The 18,806-nt window shown below is 43.0% G+C and overlaps 1 protein-coding gene across 2 annotated transcripts in view; it reads left to right on the top strand.

The window, feature by feature from the left end:
• Positions 1–487, top strand: part of Meis1 (Meis homeobox 1) — a 140,666-nt gene extending 140,179 nt beyond the window's left edge. For both annotated transcript variants that reach the window (XM_051165140.1, XM_051165139.1), the window contains exon 12: positions 1–487. This exon is cut by the window's left edge and continues 298 nt beyond it. The gene's annotated coding sequence lies outside the window, so the exon portion shown is untranslated.
• Positions 488–18,806: the final 18,319 nt, after the last annotated feature.

Here is an 18,806-nt window from a genome sequence, read left to right as displayed (position 1 = left end):
CATTGTCTGCAGTGGTGACTGATTTCAAATCATGGTTTTTTTTTTTTTCCTGCAATGACTATGGAGTTCCATCCTTGACATCTACTTTGGACCAAGGAGCATCCCTAATTGTTCATAGGGACTCTTAAAATGCAGGAAAACCAACTGAAGTCAATTTGGGGGACACGCAAAAATAACTATATAAGACATTAAAAGAACAAAGAGTGAAATATTGTAAATGCTATTATGCTGTTATCCATATTACGTTGTTTCTTATAGATTTTTTAAAAAAAAATGTGAAATTTTTCCACACTATGTGTGTTGTTTCCATAGCTCTTCACTTCCTCCAGAAGCCTCCTTACATTAAAAAGCCTTACAGTTATCCTGCAAGGGACAGGAAGGTCTGATTTGCAGGATTTTTAGAGCATTAAAATAACTATCGGGCAGAAGAACCTTTCTTCTCGCCTAGGATTTCAGCCATGTGCGCGCTCACTCTTTCTCTCTCTCTCTTTTCCTCGCTCTCCCTCTCTCTCTAGCCTGGGGCTTGAATTTGCATGTCTAATTCATTAACTCACCATATTTGAATTGGCCTGAACAGATGTAAATCGGGAAGGATGGGAAAAACTGCAGTCATCAACAATGATTAATCAGCTGTTGCAGGCAGGGTCTTAAGGAGACTGGTAGGAGGAGGCATGGACGCCTAATTGTCACATCAAGCATCATTGTCCCCATTCGACAACAACGACCATCACCTTATATATCACTTCCTGTTTTATGCAGCTCAAAAACATAGACTGAAGATTTATTTTTAATATGTTGACTTTATTTCTCAGCAAAGCATTGGTCATGTGTGTATTTTTCCATAGTCCCACCTTGGAGCATTTATGTAGACATTGTAAATAAATTTTGTGCAAAAAGGACTGGAAAAATGAACTGTATTATTGTAATTTTTTTTTTTTTTTTTTTTTTTTTTGGTAAAAGTAGCAGTTTGGTATCAGTTGGCATGCATACAAGGTTTACTAAGTGGGATAAGCTAATTATACTTTCTGTTGTGGATAAACAAATGCTTGTCAATAGCCTTTTTCTATCAAGAAAACAAAGAGCCAATTATTACTAATTATTAATAACAATCATGGCACACTGAGCCTTAGCACTCGGATGAAGTTTGAATTTGTGTGAGAACTCTGAGTCCAGTAGTAGTAGTAGTAGTTGAGTGCAGTAATGAAATCAGAATCCCGAATAAAAACAAGTTTATTTTTGTTATTCTGACTTCACTGCTTAAAAAGAAAATGTGTTCCCCCAATTTTTTACTGAATAGCTCAGTAAATATCACAAGTAGCTCTCTGAGCCATATATAATTTGAAAACTGTAACCGTGGAGTAAATTATTTAAAAATAACCACTGGTTTAAGATGACTTAATGAACTGGCAATACCAACAAAATTAAGGGTTAACATCACGAAACTAGCTGTAGACTCAGACTACGTTCAATGGTATCATTCAAGGCACTATCAGGAAGATGACGCTTGCATACAGAGGCAAAGCTAAAGCTCACAGTCAGCCTTTCACCAAGGATATTATCTAGGACAAGCAGTACACGTTTATTAAGAAATTAACTATATAAAATTGAGGAGACCAGACTTCAAAATCTAATTTTTATAAATATGCTCTATGTTCTCATTGGATAAAACTGGTTATTAACCAATTTTCCAGAACAGCTGTACAGCATTTCTGCATGGCAGCCAGCTAAATGGTTCAAAATAACATGTTTAAGCTGCAGTGGCTTATAATTTCACTTAAATAAAATCTCTTCTCTAAAAAGTGCTTCCCAAAGCTAAGGGAAGTATACAAATATTTTAATTAAGGCAAATTTATTTAAAAAAAAAAAAAAAGCCTTTTGGTTGCTTTGGGAACAAAGGAGGAGTCAAAAGCCTTACACCCCAGTCTGACATTCAGGCCCTGTCACCTTATAAACCTCCCACAGCAATCCTGTTTTCTATTTGGAAAGAGAAACCTGCTGTGGGTTGGCTCTACTAGGTGATGTGTGAGTCACTATCTCACCTGCTGGAGCAGTCCTGGGCGAGGCCTGTGCACGCTCACCTTTTGTTTATGGGGCCTTGTTTCTGAGCACGTGGATGTGCGGGAGGGAGAGGGGAGGCCTAACTTACTGCCTGCAGCCTGTTTCCAGCACTGCCCCCCACTTCGCCCCCCACCCCAAAGATGGGACCGTTTAACTTTCCTGTTTGGGCTCTGAGACAGTTCTAGGACTGCATGAGTAGTCCATATTAGTGAAATCGTTTTCTTGGATGGGTGATTAGTAGCAGCTAACAGCCATTTATTTACTTTTAAAATTAATAATAAACTTTATAAACTAACCGTTCTTTTACTTCTGCCTCCCAGTACATGCCCGGTGGTGAGTCAGCCTTTCTTCTTCTGAAGGCTCTTGTCTAGTTGGGGTCGGGATATGCGGGGGGAGGGGTGGGGAGAAAGCGAGGGTGGGTGGGAGGTGGGGAAAGAGAGGACTGGAAGACAGGAAAGGGGGGGTTGTAGAGAGGAAGAAGAGCGAGTGCTAGCAAAGGTGGGGGTGGTGCTGGGGAATGCAGAGATTACAAAAGAATCCTGATCATTAATGTCCAGGAATTAGAAAAAAATGAAACAAGCTTTTATGTCGTGAGTTCCCCTCTCAGAATGAGGGTTGTTGTGAGCCTTACTCTTCAGGGCTCGCTCTTTCGGCCCCTGTCACCCTCCCGCTTAATGCTGTTTTAGCTTTTCCTCTTGTAGATTTCAGAGCCAGCTTTGAGGTTATTGACGACACTTATCGGAAGGAGGGAAATAATAGAGGTGTGGAGAGTGTTTTTGATGTTTCTTAAGGGACAAAAACAAAACGCCTCCCCTAAACAGGGCAAACAATTGTACAGGCTTTTTTTTTTTTTTTTTAAGAGGTGGGGCGGGGAGGGGGGGGCCCGCTGACTGAATGAGACTGTAGTATGATTTAAGTTTTTTTTTTTCCAAAAAATTAAAAAAAAATGTTACCCGATCATATTTAATCAAATGTAATTATAACACATTGAAAATGAATAATACGCCTTGGCGGTATTTTTGTTGTTATTGTTCATTGCACGATGTTCGAGTGCTTTAGAAGCACAGGAAAGAAGCAAACGCGCTACAAATGGGGAATTACCCTCGTTTAGCATTAAAATTCATTTAGATAAAATTGCCACAAACATTTAAATGGGAAGATTAGTTCCCCCTCACGCCTTATTGCACTCGCTCAATGGTTCCGTTAAGAACATTTTACACGTTGGAAATTCCGTCTTCTCAGACGGCTTGCTGTTTCCTAGTTACACACATTCAAAGCAAAAGGCTGCAGCACCGGCAGCCGCAACAGCGGCAGCAGGGGGAAAAAGTTTGGCAACTGGTCTGCAATTCATCCGCTGAGCAGCCCCCCTCGCCCCCAGTTTCCCCTCCGCCTTCTCCAGTCTGTCTCCCCGTTTACGCACGACCCCCCTCCCATTATGCAGTTCGCAGAGCCCGACCTCGAACCAAGTTTGGTTGTACAATATACACAACATTAAACTACAAAGAAACAGGGAAGAGGGCCTTTCTGCGCCCCCTTCTTTTGTACAAAGCTGAGGGTTGAGTGCAAATGTGCGGAGCCGCCGGCACTCCGACCCCTGGGCCGCCAGGCATGCTGCTGTTGCCGGAGAAGTATCCAGGAAATTCGCCGCTGCTCTCTCCAGTGCGGTGGTGGAAACGTGTTAAAGGCTCGGCTTGCAAAGTCCTGGCACTGTCCAGTCCCTCCTGGCCTCTTCTGGTCCCACCCCTCCCCCGCCGCCTCTCCCACCCCTCCCCAGCCCCCCACCCTCGTCCTTTCTTTAGAGACACAGGAAAAGAGGAAAGTCGGCTTCGACTGCCACCTTTTGGGGATTTGGGAAAACGACGCGGTAGGCGACCAGAGGGAGGCGCAGCAAGGAGGGGTGGGGGGTGGGGCGGGTGGGGGTGGGGGCGGGGGAAAGAAACCTTTTATGATCCTGCCTCAGAACTGGCGCCCTTAATCTGATGCTTAAATATTTGATGTGGAAAAATTACCCATAAAATTAGTTACTAACAATTTCAAATTGAAATCACTTATCGAATTATAAGCGCATTAAAGCTGTATGGATGGTATTAGGAGTTCCTTGGGAGGCTGTCTCTTCATAGGGAGCCGGGCCTGGGGCCTGAGAATTTTGCCACGGGGAGAGGTGCCGTCAGTGAAGCCCTGGGGAGGGTACGGGCAACGTGGGCTGCGGCTGTGGTGCGGGGATCCTACTTGGGGCAGAAGCGCATCCTGGGCAACTCCTGCAACTCCAAGGGTCAAAGTCCAAGCGTTGGGAAAGGAGAAAGCGACCCCTCTACTCTGGGATTTTGAACTTTCAGTGTTGCTTCCAGCTCCCCCTTTGTAGGCGGGGCACTTGAGAAGGTTTGCGAGAGTCCGGGCTGGACTAGCCTCCGGGCCTCACCTCGATGAAACCAACCCCAAGGTCTCACCCAGCTCCAGGGGTGACTCAGCCGCCCCCGAGTTTCCCCATGCGCGATGTTCGGCCTGTGTCGGGTATGTGGGCGTGTGGGTCTAAATCTCTATCTGGCACTACTCTGGGCCACTCTGGATCTATAGAAGAATCCTATGGCTTCTCTACCGCCACCTGAAAGTCAAAGTTAAGTATTGACTGTTTCTGGAGACTGGGTGTCCAAGGGTTTGCGCCAAAGCACACGCAGAGACACCTTCTGAGACACTCTGGGTCCCTTCCCTTGGAACTTCTCAGAGTGGTTTGTAGTTGCCTGCATTTTTTTTTTAAGGTTTCCAGGCAGAGCTCTGGTTTTTAATCCCATGGTGCTTCTGGGAACATGACCCTGAGAGCCTAGGGACTGGAGGATACATGGAACAGACAGACTGGGTCGGGGGTGGAATTCAGAGAGTAGAGCACCCGGTGGTATGCAGTAGTATAGTACCCCGGTGTGTTAGGCAGAAGCTCCTAGGGAATTACTTTAAAAGCCTTGGAAAATTCCGCCCCCCCCCCCCTTTTGGATCCCGCAGGCCCTGGGCCCTTGGGAAGGCAGTTAAAACAGAAACTGATGACGCGAGCTCCCAATGGGTGTTTGAACACTGAACAGAAAGGCGTGAGTTTGGGTATGGGGTGCCCAGCCTGGTTCGGCATTTTTTCCTGGTCTCTTCTGAGCTACTTGGCACCCACTGGCCCTTTGGCGACCCGCACAAAGCAGAGGCTATGAGTCCTCAGGGTTGGGGGGGGGGGGGAGGAAGAGCTAGGAAGGAGAGATGAGGGTCGGGGAGGCCGAAGTCAGTAACTAATGGGGAGGGGAGGGTTCTCTTTTACCAGCCCTCAGGGAAAAGAAAATTAAGATAAAATAAAATACCCTCCCCCCAAAACAAAACAACAACAACAACAAATAGCGCTCAAAAAACGTTTGAAACACTCTTTTTCAAGGCGGAGCTGGAAGAAAAACACAAACAATATATTAGACAATCCGTTAGACGTTTACGTTGTAAAGTCTTTGCCCTAAAAATGGTACCCCAGGGGTTTCGTTAGGGGAGTGGGAGGTACTTCTTAGGGCTTTGGTTTTTGCTGGCCATGCAGTTCCTCCCGTGCAGCCCAAGCTCAGTCCACCTTAGGGAAATCCGACTGCGAAGCCCTGGATTTAGTTTTAAGCTAGTCTTCCTTCGATCAGCTTATAATGCCTGCTGCTGGCCGCCCGCAGTCACACTCACCTCTACCCTAAACCACTGCGTTCCTTAAGTTCGGTGATTTTAATTTCAGGGCAGAAAACTAGTCTCAGGAGGGAAAGCAAAGAATAAAGTCACCTGCTTCATACACCCATGGGTCCCGGATCCTCTTCCCGACGTCTTTCTGTGCCTTGGCACTCCCTAGTTTCTCGGAAAGTATACCGGACAAGAGTCCGGAACCCAGTGTCTGCTTTCTCTGGGTTGGAGCTTTGACAGAAGGATGGGATTTCAGGCTCTCCGGCTCTCCCCCCTCCCCTCCGTCTCAGGTCTTTCTGCTTAGGCCTCCTTCACACCTCAGCACTTTTCTCCTCCTCCACCATAAAAATGGCAGCTACTCTTAATTCACCTGAAGACCCAAGGCTCTAACCCATCCCAGTCCCAGCAGGCTCGGAGGGTCGAGCGCTGCGCTCACTGCAGCCTCCTCCAGTTCACGCCTGCCGACCTCACCCACTTTTCTGGACTTAAGTGGGTGGTGATTGCACAGGGAGGTCATCCCCCGCCTTGAAGATGTTGCTGGGCATATCCTAGGGGTTCAAAAAGCCAGATTCCTCCATTTAGGGAGATCGACGCCCATTGATAACTTCATCCCTAAGAAACCAAGTACCTCAGCAAACACCCCAAGCAAACGCCTGCTCCCACCGCTCCCACCGCTGCCGCCTCCTGGCACCGAGGTGCGTCTCGCACCACGGGGAGATGGAGACCAACCAGCCACTAGCAAAGTCCCCTTTCTGGCCGACCCGCGAGGCGCCACTTTGCCCTGGAGACTTAGTTTCCCCTGGACAAAAATGGGGGTGAGTGGGTGGGTGGTAAACAATGTGATGAGTGTGCAAATCCAGGCCGCCTAGTCCCTCAGCCCACCCAAATTCGATTTTGAGACCTGCATTTTCAGGTGTTCTACAGTGTGTGAACAGCGAGGCTTGTGTGTCCTCTAATGGGGGTGGGTGAAGGGGAGGAGCCTCCCACTGCATGCTCCAGTCTTTAATGTCTGAAATAACGAAATGTCTGTGTAGCAGCTGCTGCTACAGCCAAAACTAACTCTTTGGAAGACGGAAAAGAGTGAAAGGCAAAAAAGACTGTTCATTTTCTTTTTTTCCTTGGGTGCCGTTTGGGATGTCATCTGTTTCCTTGGCGACTGTGTTCAGCCCCCGGAGCCCCTGGGCTCCAGGATTGTTGGGGGGTGGGGGGGGAGCATGCTATTTCTGCACCATCATTTATCACTGTCACAGCATAATGATTCCCCTCGCAGCCCCTTATTGATGTTTGTAATTGCATTATCTCATAAAGGAAGATGATCAATGAAACCAAGCCGTGCATTCTGGGGTCAGAGGAAGCCAAAGTACTGTTTGTCCCCTTTAATACAACAAGTACTCATTATCTTTAGGTCTGCATTCGAAAAATGATCTGATCTGGGGCTGACCCTGTCGAACATCCCAACACTTTCTAAAACGCGGTTTGGGTAACCTTTTGCTTAAATGCTAAATCAAGTACCTGTCTTGCATTTCAACGAAACAAATGCTGAAAGAGAATGGGGGGAAAAAAGCGTATTTTCCTTTTCTTCTCCCCCCCCCCACTCCACCGCGTGTTTTGTTTTGTTTTTCCGGAGAGAGGGAGGGAGGGGCGCGATTTTCCGGAAGACCCGTGAGATTTTTCCCCACTGTAACTACTAAGAGGTGTAATGTAGAAAAGGCAACCCTATCAAAGAGGGATCTAATGAACGAGAAGAATTGGGAGTGAAGGGAAGCAAAGCAGCCAGGAGCTTCTAACAAGGTCGGTATTAAAAGTGCAGAATAAAATCATATCCGGTTTAATTAATAAGAGCAATAAACTGAAATACTTTCCCATTATTTCACCCTTGCTTCTACCTTTTTACAAAGCCACATCTCCTCCTTGTAGATAAATGACTTGTATGCCTATTCGATTCTCAACAGTAACCAAATCAGTTGCATAACCCTGCTTCCAAACCACCTACAAACTTTAGCAAAAAAAAAAAAAAAAAAAAAAAAAAAAAAAAGTTCATTTATCTATTAAGGCAGTATTTAGTTGAGTACAAACACCCCACTAATACTGAATGGAGTTCATGTAATTCCATGAAAATCAAGCCATCTCATTGCACTGGAGTAAATGAAAAAAAAAAAAATACAAAGGAGAAAAGGTCCAAGTGTAATTTCAAACTAAAAGCACTATTGGACTGTCAGAGTGAAAACAGGATTGTCTGGCTGGGGTGTGTGGTGGGGGGGTGGACATCAACTCACCTCATAGTTAACTTAAGGGTTGGAGCAAGGAAACTGTGCATCCTGGATTTGGTTACTCTTGTAGTTTGTTGGAAAAGTACCTACTAAGGCAATTCTAATTCATTTAAGGATGGAATTAAGAAAAAAAAAAAGCTAATTTTAAGCATTTCAAAGCTGTATAACCAAAAGAAAAAGGTTTTATGCTGAAAGGGAGTTATGTTAATAAGATCACAAAAAAAAAAAAAAAAAAAAAAAAAAGAAAAAGGAAGGGAGGGAGGGAGAGAGAAAAGTGGAAAAGAACAGAAAGAATAACTCCCAGTGTTTTCTTTTTTAAAGTGGTAAAATTCTCAGTTAATGTTCTAAATGAAAAACCAAAATGGAAAACATGCAGCATAGTTAACAAAAAGAATACTTAGATAAAAGTTTGCTTGAATATCTGATACTTTTGACATGCAAGCTTAAATTGAACGATCATAAAACAAAGAGATAAGAAGTCCCTTCATGGAAAAATATTATTAACTATAAAGTAAAAGTGTTTTTAACTGTGTTGCTCGCCAGTTACTTCTTCATAAGAAGGTGGAATATTTCATAAAAACATTGCTACACAGAAATTGTAAAGGCCCTCTGAAATGGGGTTTTATTTAAATATTCTGACACGTTCCTCCCTTGAAAATACCCAAGTTGAAATGGACATGGAGCCACGCATATCTTTACAATAAATTGTGCATTGTTAACATAAAATATTAAAGAGAAAATAAACTTTGGGTTTTTGTCATTTGAGAGAGAATTTTAGCATAATACTTTGATTTTCAAAACACACAAATGAAACCTCTAGATTTTTAAACGATTGTTCCAAGTGCTCCTCTTTCTGGGTTGGAGATGTGGCATTATGTACATTTTCTATTTTTAATATTTAGTGTTATAGCCCATGGTTAAAATAATGAAAAATTAGTCTCGTTTCAGAAATTATTTATTTATGGAGTGAGCATGATTAAAACATAAACACACAAACTGCAGCTGCAACAGAAAAAACTTGATTTACAGTTATTAAATCTTTGGTGGCCGTGTTAATGTTTCTTTTTCTACCTTTCATTTGCATTTTAATCTATCGAATCTTTACAATTTTGCTGCTTCCTATTTCAGTGATTGATTACAGATCTGATATAAGGGACACACACACAAAAACAAACCTAGCCTTTTCTTTTTCTTTTTTGCGCTTTCTTTTGTTTTCTCTTGTTTTTTTTTTTTTTTTTTTTTTTTTTCTTTCTGTCCCTCACCCCACCCCTTTCCCTCCGGTAGATTTCGGAAACTTTTTCTCAATTGTAATGTAGAAAGAACAAATTAATTCTGCTCTTTTAAATGTCAGGGATATAAATAAAAAATGTTTTCTGTCCCAAACGTGAATATTTTCCCAGACGATTTTCGAATCCTAAAAGATCACCCCAGCAAAACGCAATTAACAAGGACACAGACACACAGACACACACACACAGACACACACACACAGACACACACACACACACACACACACTCACAGGGATAGAACCTGAATTAAAGAAAGGTGAGAAGTTCACCATCCTTTCAGTCTCTCTCTCTCTCACTCTCTCTCTCTCTCTCTCTCTCTCTCTCTCTCTCTCTCTCTCTCTCTCTCTCTCTCTCTTCAGTTCGGGTTTTATCTGTGGTCTAAGCCACACTACACAAATAGGAACCTTGCTGCGGGCGGGGGTGGCCTGGCTGTGTGAACCTGCTGTCCAGGGACCTACAGTGAAGAGACAAAAGGGGAACTCGCGCAGGTCCTCTGCTTTCTTTCCCACCCCCGCGGTAACTGTCCCGTTGCCTCTAATCTCCCGCGCCCTTCTCACAGGCCACCGCAGCTCCGAAGGGGGCACGCAGTCACTTTTGGCGCTGTAGGGAGGACAAGTGAGGCGGTGCTTTGGAAAATCGCTGGCGAGTCAGTGGCTCAGTCCCTGGCCCCCGCGGGGCGGAGGGTCTCTGGGGCTCTTCGGGGTCTGGCGGGTACTGGACAGAGCCTCACGCTGGACTGCGGGTGGCATCTGGGGCTGGAGCAGGGAAGCCCGCAGGGGTGCATGCAGGGTGAGCTCAGGTGTGAAGGCCGACAGCAGCAGCCGGGAGAACGCCCCTCCCCTCGCCCCCTCCTCTTCCGGCTTTGGGGTGCAAGAGTTGGGGCGCCGCGGATGCTGGGGAAGCGGGGAAAAGAGCCGTGAGGCGAAGTCCGATTTCCTTGGACTGTCTAGACTACCAGGACTCGCGTCCACGCGTGGCGCCCTGAGCTCGCGTGCAGCGCCAGCAGTGCAAAGTGGGAAGGATGGGATCCCCAAGAATGGCTACGTGGCCACGCGCGAGAACTACTCTGGGCAAACTCCCCATTTCCTTGATACTGTATTGCTCCTGGCTCCAGAAGATGTGAGGGAGTCGGAGATCAGATCCTCTAGCTGAGAACCTTCCCCTCACTTTGAACTTGAGTGCCATCCTTCCTCACATAGGCCCCATGGGTGACTGCCACGGGGTGGGGGTGGCGGGTAGGGGCCCCCCATTAATGGAACGCGCAAAGCAGTTAAAATCAGAGCTGGGAAGGAAAAAGACATTTGATTCGGGGCCGGGCAACCTTTTGTCTTAAAGCAGATTAGGCGGCCAGGAATAGGAAAATTATTGTGTTCACGAAATAAAAAAATGATCCGGGAGAGAGCTGGTACCTCAAGGGGTGAAGATAGATCCTTGTAAAAGAGTGAAAAGACAAGACTAGAAGATTTAAAGGGAAAGAAGCGGCAGATTATTAAGAAAGTAATAGTAAGGTGTCCCACACACTACAGTTTTATTGTTGTGTAGTAACTACCCGACTTATTTATTGCTGGGGCCATATAATAGAGGTAATGACCGCAAACTCAAGATAAATTCTTAGGCGCCCCGCCGGTCAATTCTTTTTTATTTAGGGGAAAGAGCCTGAAAGGTGAGCGTCGTCGCCTCCCCTCCTGGAAGATCCGTCTTGCTTTCTACCGCATTATAAGCATGACATGCAAATAAATAAACGCCGCCGGCTTTGCGTGGGGAGGCCTGCAGGATTTATTCTAGACGAAGGAGGAACATACACGGAATATGAATTTCCGCAGGAGCTTCGGAGTGACTCCTTCTCGCTTGCTTTCCGCCGCCCTCTGCTCTTGGGTTCCCTCCCTTCCCGTGGGAGCAGAGAGTCCCCAGATAAAAACATTAATATGTCATGTCTCAACTCCTTATTCCCTGACATATACGTCTGGGGAGGAATAGGGATATTGTAGAATGCAAAATGGGTCCCCAAAGCAGGATGCTTAGAGGGATTGAGTTTGACAAAGAGAAGGTGGCTCGTAATTATGATGTACAGTGGAAGGAGGCAATGTCAGGAATATGTTGATATCATTTTGAAATATTCAAAATGGTCCGGAAGTTTGCAGTCCCGAATCCAGTGTAGGCCTTCATCTGCTAGATAGATCACTGATCGCCAGCCAGCCTTGGTGTCTTTTCCCTGAAACCGGTTAACCGTGGTCAGACTGTAGCCCTTGATCTCAGGTACAGGTCGGCCTGACTGAAGACACTTCAGAAGACTCAAGACTCCTCTGTGGTGCTTTAAATGGGGTGCCTACCAGACGGGTTTTGCTTCCACCTGTGCCTGCCACGAAGATCACCATCTTGCCTAGATGAAGTTAGCATCATCCGCTCATATTTTTTCCTTCCTTCCTTCCTTTTTTTTTTTTTTTTTTTTTTTTTTTTTTTTTTTTTGGTAATAGTCAGACATATATAGTGTTTCAACCTCACAATAATGATTCCCATTCAGAACTTTCTTTGATCTATGTTTGGTCGGAGGTGGGTAGGGGTGGGGGGGGGGAGGATACATCTGACAAGGAACTGGGAGGGGGGAAAAAGGACTCAGAGAAAATGGGTGTGGAGGATTCTCAGAGGACCCCAAGGAAGGTGTGTTTGCGCAAGCTAAATACCCTAGACAACCTCAGTCCTTAGCTAGGGGAGGAGCAGAAGAGGCAGGCAACAGGCTGCTCCAGGAACTTCATAGGGTGTGTTAGGGATGATGGAGGGAGACAGAAAGCTAGGACAGCGTCTTTTACAATACTGTTGTCATTCAGACACAACTTTATCTTTGAGTTCCCATGATTTCCAAAAGCTCATAAATCATTATCTTCAGAGCCTTCAATATTTCTTTTAGTGGATGTAAGTGAGTTGCAAAGGCCAATTTCTGAAGCAAAATGACACAACATAATCTTTTGAACATTAAAGTATATCCCACCAAGTTTTCTTCTCAAAATAACGAAAAAACAACAACAACAACAACAACAACAACAACAACAAAGAAATTAAGCTCATTACATGAAAAAGTAACAAGTGTTTTGCTCTCTGCCTGGCCAGTTGCCTGTTCACTTCAAAGGATGATAAACTAATGGTTTCCAGAGTTTACAAGTAATTAAGCTATTACTCGGGGAGTTGACGTAACAGCGCTATGCACAGACTTTGCTCAGAGGCCAGCCTGAGAAAAATCTTCAGAGACACAGATTTTTATAATTAAAAAAAAAAAAGAAAATTATTTTCATTTTAAAAGCACTGGAAAAAGTAAGCTAATGCAGGTTTTCTATGTAATACATGGAAGTTATTGGGGAAAATGAGAGGAAAATGGACATGCAATCGTCTCTATAAAACATCAGATGGAAAGCTAAGCTTTTTAAAAGTTGGTTTTTAAAGGACGAGTCACCTTAATTCATCTAAATGTCTGAGATCTATACTCTCAGAATCCTGGAAAGGAAAACTAAAAGCCTAAAGAATTTTACCCTCCTTAGGCCAACTTTTGGTATCTGGGTAACAAGAAAATGAATGCTAAAAAATGTTCAGAGCTTGAGTTTTGCAGCATAAAGTAAATTATTTGATCATAGATTAAAATAAAGAGAATGTTTAAACTTTTTTTTGAAAAAATATATCACCTCAAGCTTGTTATTTTAAAGGTAATTAGATTCATCCTAATTAGGAACGAAACGATATATGTAAAAAAATTAGGACTTCAAATGAAGCAGTAAATTATTTTGTATAGTTGAGCAAAATGTATGACACTTTAGCAAACATTTGTAACACATGTAACAATGTACTATTTTACATTCAGTTTTGTGTTTTTGGCTTGTTGTGTAGATCAGGCTGGTCTGGAACCTGTTGTGTAGACCAGGTTGCCTTGGAACTTTTGGCAACACTCCTGCCTCTGACTCTTGAATGCAGGCACAATTTATTATTTTAAGGTAATTTTCTATAGCACTGTCCTAGCTCTACTCTTTGACATAGAAAAGGACTGATTCATTTTCACAAGAATAACTTAAAAAACAATAGAATTTTCATGTTGGAAGGAATTGACTTCAAAGAATAACAGCAGGATGTAAATATGAAAATCTAAGTGAGTTCCCATAAGATCTTATTTGCAGTTAAAATAATCTGGAAAAATTAAAACGTGTGTTGGTCCAGTATTCTTATTGCTGACTACAAAAATCTTGAGTGGGCTCCAACAAACATAAGAGATTTCCACTCCTCTTAGCTTAGCAACAAACAAAAAACGAAGAAAGCAAGCAGCAAAAAAGCAAATAACACACGGAAACAAAACAAAAAACAAAACACAGCATTTCAGATAAATTTTCTCCCCAGTAACAGTCTGGAATTTGGCAGAGAATACATGTAAAATGTTCTGCATGACTCGGGGTCTCTACCGCTCTGTGGACTTTGCATAAATCCTGACAATTTAGATCTCTCGTGTGCCAGACTGTCTGATTCGATGCTTGCTGTAATAATTTTCTTTTATTCGAATAGACTAACAGTGCATTATTGAAAAGAAATGCAAAAGCAGGCCGGTTAGTGGCAATGCAATCCCCATTGTCTGCCACCTTGCAGTAATTGACCTTCTGGACACCAGGCACCCTGGGATTCACTTGTGGACATTTAGTTATTTCTACTAGCTTCATTAAAGGACGACAATGGTGACTTTGTTACAAGTGGCACCTGTGGTATTTCCCAGGGCATGGAGCCATACCTTGCCAAGTCAGCAGCTACCGTCATCATTCACATCAGACCAGGAACTCAACTTCAGGCAAATTTGTAATGTTGAATGTGCTGTTATGATGAAGAAAAATGAATTGTTTTTGCACATCCTGCCAGAGGCTTCAGAGGACAATTAGTAGTCTGTTTTCTGATTTCCTTGTGGTCAAAACACTGCTGTATTAAAGGGGGCAATGATTACTTGATGTTGTAATTTACTGGTTGAGAGTTTCACAATATGTTAATGTAAAATGTTCACACTGACACAGTACACTTAGAGAAATATTTGTGTGCCATACCTGTGGGTTAGTTAAAAGGAGACCACTGTCGGATGGCTAGCTTAGTGATTAGGCTTTCAGGCACTCTGGTCAGTAATTCTGACTCAGTAGAATACCTGAAACTTATCTTCTGTGGATCTCTTTCCCAATCTTAAAATTACATTCATGTATTTTTATTTTGAAAATGATTTTGCATTACCAAAAATGATGTGTTGTTTTAAATGATACTGAGTTACAATATTCCAGTCCATAGAGAGGTTTTGATTTTTTTTTTCTTGAGGAATCTGGCTGTTACATTGCTCTCCAAATTCTAAGGGTCTCTTAGAATCTAGAAACATTTTTTAATTTTTTTTTTTTACTGGTTTAGTTACTAGAAGGCAAATGAAAGTACCTTAACGTTCCAAAAGCTTTTCTCAGAGTACTGAATACAGTTATTGCCTAACGTGCTGCAGTGAAATAGAAGGTGTCTTTACCAATGGCTGGTGGTAATCTAACAGACTAAAGAAACAACATGCCATTCAATACAGAGAAAAAGAGCACCAACTCCTGCCTTATCATCGCTTCTTACCCCTCTGGAACTCAGGAAGAAAATGCTTACGCTTGCTTTTCCTTTACATTTTGAGTTATTCTACATGGGGTCTAGTCCTAATTCCTTACACTTTTTTCTTTTTCTTTTTTGGCACACCTTGTGAATCTGGTAAAGGACTGAATGAATTCTATGCTTTAAAATCGTGAGAGTCCAGTGTGTACACTAAGCAATGAGTTGGACAGTGGAGATGCTGATGTCATCCAGCTATGGTTCCCATCCTGAGAGCTCCCCTTGGGGTGGAGCTGATAAGAAACCACACCACTTGCCGGTTGTGGTGGCGCACATCAGTAGGATTTGCGGAAGGAGGCAGAGGCAGGAGGATCACGAGTTCGAGGCCAGCCTGGACTACACACACACACACACACACACACACACACACACACACACACACACAAAGAAACCACACCACCAACCTATAGCAGTATATGCCACGGGGCACAAAGACATTAACAAACAGGTAGAAGGGAGCCACCAGATACCTTTGTGGTGGGCTGAGATGATAACTTTACTTTAGAGTTCTGTTGGGCAGAAACCCTTCTGTGTTTATTCAAGATCAGGGATTTAATGCATGGAATTGGATACACAGAGGCCAACCAGATGTGAGTATGTCAATCCAGAGGTGAACAATAGCAGGAAATGGTTACCAAACCTAGATTGCACAGAGAATTCAGGGCCAGCAGATTTCAGCAGGCAAGGCCACTCTGGAGACAGTATAGCCAGCGTAGGAAGATTCAGGAGAAATGGGAGGGGCAGAAGACCAGGCACAACCTGAAGGCTTTGCAGTGTGAAGCAGAACGCAGAAGAGCAAGGCAGAAGGTTGGAGGCAGATAGTCCCAGAAATAGCAGTACTTTTTGGTAGACATCACCACCGCCTTCTGACTCTGTTTCCAAGAGCAAAGAGCCCCTGTTAATTTCTGAATGTAATTATTTGTGAATGTGGAAGAAGGCGTGAGTGTCAAGGAGAGCGTTGAGGAAGTGACAGTGAAGTCAGAGAGAAAGTGACATAATTACAAGTATCCGAAGCAGTCAAAATCAAGAGGCAGATATAGGACATAAATTGAAAGCTGAAAGAAAAAACGGCATCACTTGGGAGGCAGAGACAGGCGGATCGCTGTGAGTTTGAGGTCAGCCTGGTCTACAAAGTGAGTCTAGGCCAGCCAAGGCTACACAGAGAAACGCTGTCTTGAAAAACAAAAACAAAAACAAAAAAAAAAAACAAAAAAAAAAAAAGAAAAAAAAAAAAAAAAAAAAAAAAAAAGGGCATAAAATAGCTTAGTGGCTTTTGTAAAATCTCTATCAGTTAGCACTAATAACGCTCATAGCAGCTCAGATATTAGGGGTTAACACACACTCTCTCTCTCTCTCTCTCTCTCTATATATATATATACATATATATACACACACACACACATATATATACACATATATATTATATGTATAGACATACATACATATGTGTGTGTGTGTGTCTGTGTGTGTAGTGCTGCCCACAAACAAATGGCATTTCTACAGAAATGTGCAGTCAGCACGTTGGAGTGACTTCTGTTAATGTATACTGGCATTTAATTCAGCCACAAAACAAGTTGGGATATCCACCTAGCCATTTTCATGAGCAAAGTAGAATGGCTCAGTAGGCCTAAGGAGACTTCGCGCTAGTTTGGTGTTCAGAAGCCTAGAATAATAAACTCTTCAGCTTATTCCTATGTAAAAGGCTTACCTCAGAGGCCTCGGGTGTGTGAGTGATACCTTAAAGGGAGTGGGAATAAAAGTGGAGGGTTTAGGAAACAGTAATGAAAAAAATGCTGCTGTGATGATGGTAGGGACAGGTGCTAGGAATGACAACTAGAAAGATATTTAAGAGATGGGCACAGATAATAAGTGTAAGGATCAGAGTCATGACATCATTTCTAACTTGGAATACTGTGGGGGAATTGTGGCTCTATTGTTTTGAGTGAGTAAATTCAGAAGAAAGGACAAGTCAAACAGAAAGAGGACAAACTAGCTCTTTGTTACTATTTGAACTTTGGATTTCGAATTAGGGATTGTTATTAGGATGATAAAAAGCTGGTTCTGTTTTTAGTGAAAAGATTTAGGCCAGGGATAAATTTTATGAGTAACCATATTAATAGCTAAGTTCATTTGTGATCTTTTGCAAGATTGTTTGAAACCATCAAGGATATATAGATATGGTTATGGACATTTCATATGCCATGCTGTTGTGTAATGTTTCCTAGGAAATAGGGACAGATGAATAGTCACCCAGGATTAGGGAATGGATGACATATCAAAGAAACTATCCAAGTCTAGCTTGCCGAACCAATGAGTTTATCGGGGTCACTTACAGAACACAAATGAGGGCTTACTTACAGGAACATGGGTGAGTCAAAGGCAGCTCCTCATCAAAAAGCCTATTACAACGAGTGCTTTGTGAAGGCTGCACCTCTGGAGCCCTCCCCAGTTCTTATAGGCAGCTTCTGCTGAAAGCTTCTTTTCTCCAGAAGTTGGTCACTGCTTCCATGAACTTGGGGACAGATCTCATGATGTTATGAGTCTTGTAACTTTCTAAGTTTATAAGTTTCCTGGGCCTTTTTAAGTTTTCTTAGCTTCCTAACTGTTGTGAAGCATCACCTTTCCTTTCGGAGGGAATGCCTCAGTTTAAAGAAAATAGATTTTACAACATACAAGCATATCCTCCAGCTCTTACATTTTTTTCCCTCCTCTACTTGCATGAGGAAGTAAGCCTTGGTGTGTGTGCATGTGTATGTGTGTGATAATAGATGTCTGATTATTTTATTTTATTTATGCTGGAGCATTAGGGCCCTATTCCTCAGCAACAATTACTTATTTTCAGCAGTTTGACTTATTCTGTGTCTCTACATTGACCGCCACCCAATATGAACTTCCTGACTGACGATGAAAGTAGTAACTTCTATGTGGAAATGTGGAGGGCAGTTTATCAGGAAAATCATGTCTGTTTGACCAAAAAATAACAGTTGTTTTCCTACTGGGGTCTGTGACCATCCCAGCCGTGGTTCTCCGCTCTTTCTTCAGGACCAAATGCAATTTCTCTTTTATGAAACAATTACAAAGAAATTGGTTGCATCCGTGTAGTTATGCCACTATTGCACTAGCATGAAATGTTGTCTGGCAGGCTAGTAATGGACCATGCAGGAGTGGTTTTTATTTTTATTTTTCCAACAATTTCCCCCAGCAGCCTGTATAATAACTTCTGGGATCACAAATGCCATCGGTATAGAAACAGCTTGAAGTTTACTTGTGACATGATTTTATTTTTCATGTCCTGCAGCCGATATGTTCAGTGGTAAAGTCTTGCTGTGTAGTTCTTGTATGCAACTAATAACAATGGCAATGTCCTGTGCTGTGAATGAGCCTCAGAGATCTGCCTCACAGATGGGTAACAGATCACGAACACTAAGATCTTACCCAAATAACCCATGAGTGCATTTTTATACACCCAATAGGGTACTTTAACGCAAACTCTTTAATTGCTATTTTTTAACCGTTCTCTTATTTTGTTATGCTGCATTACACTTTACTTTTAAGTAACCCCTTTGCTTTTCTCCTCTCATCTCCTCCCCTTTTGCTTGATTTTTATAAGCACTTTATAAGCTTGATTGACATGTCAAAGTTGTTCACATCTGTCTTTTCCGCCTTATAAACAACATATTTCCTCAATGGGGCTCAACAAACACATTGAAGACCCAGGAGCCCCAAGGTCCTCACCGTATTAATTTCTTAACTCCTCTGGGAACACAGTCCTACCTAGCCTGGGAAACTGAGCATCAATCAAGCATCACCTCTCACATGACAAATTCTCTTAGAGGATGCCTGACTTTTCCCTGTTGTCTCTCCAGTCCCTAATAT

This window comes from Acomys russatus, chromosome 22 (genome assembly GCF_903995435.1).
Source record: "Acomys russatus chromosome 22, mAcoRus1.1, whole genome shotgun sequence".
Classification (NCBI taxonomy): domain Eukaryota; kingdom Metazoa; phylum Chordata; class Mammalia; order Rodentia; family Muridae; genus Acomys; species Acomys russatus.
The sequence above is the reverse complement of the archived record's forward strand: the minus strand, read 5'-3'. Positions and strand labels throughout refer to the sequence as shown.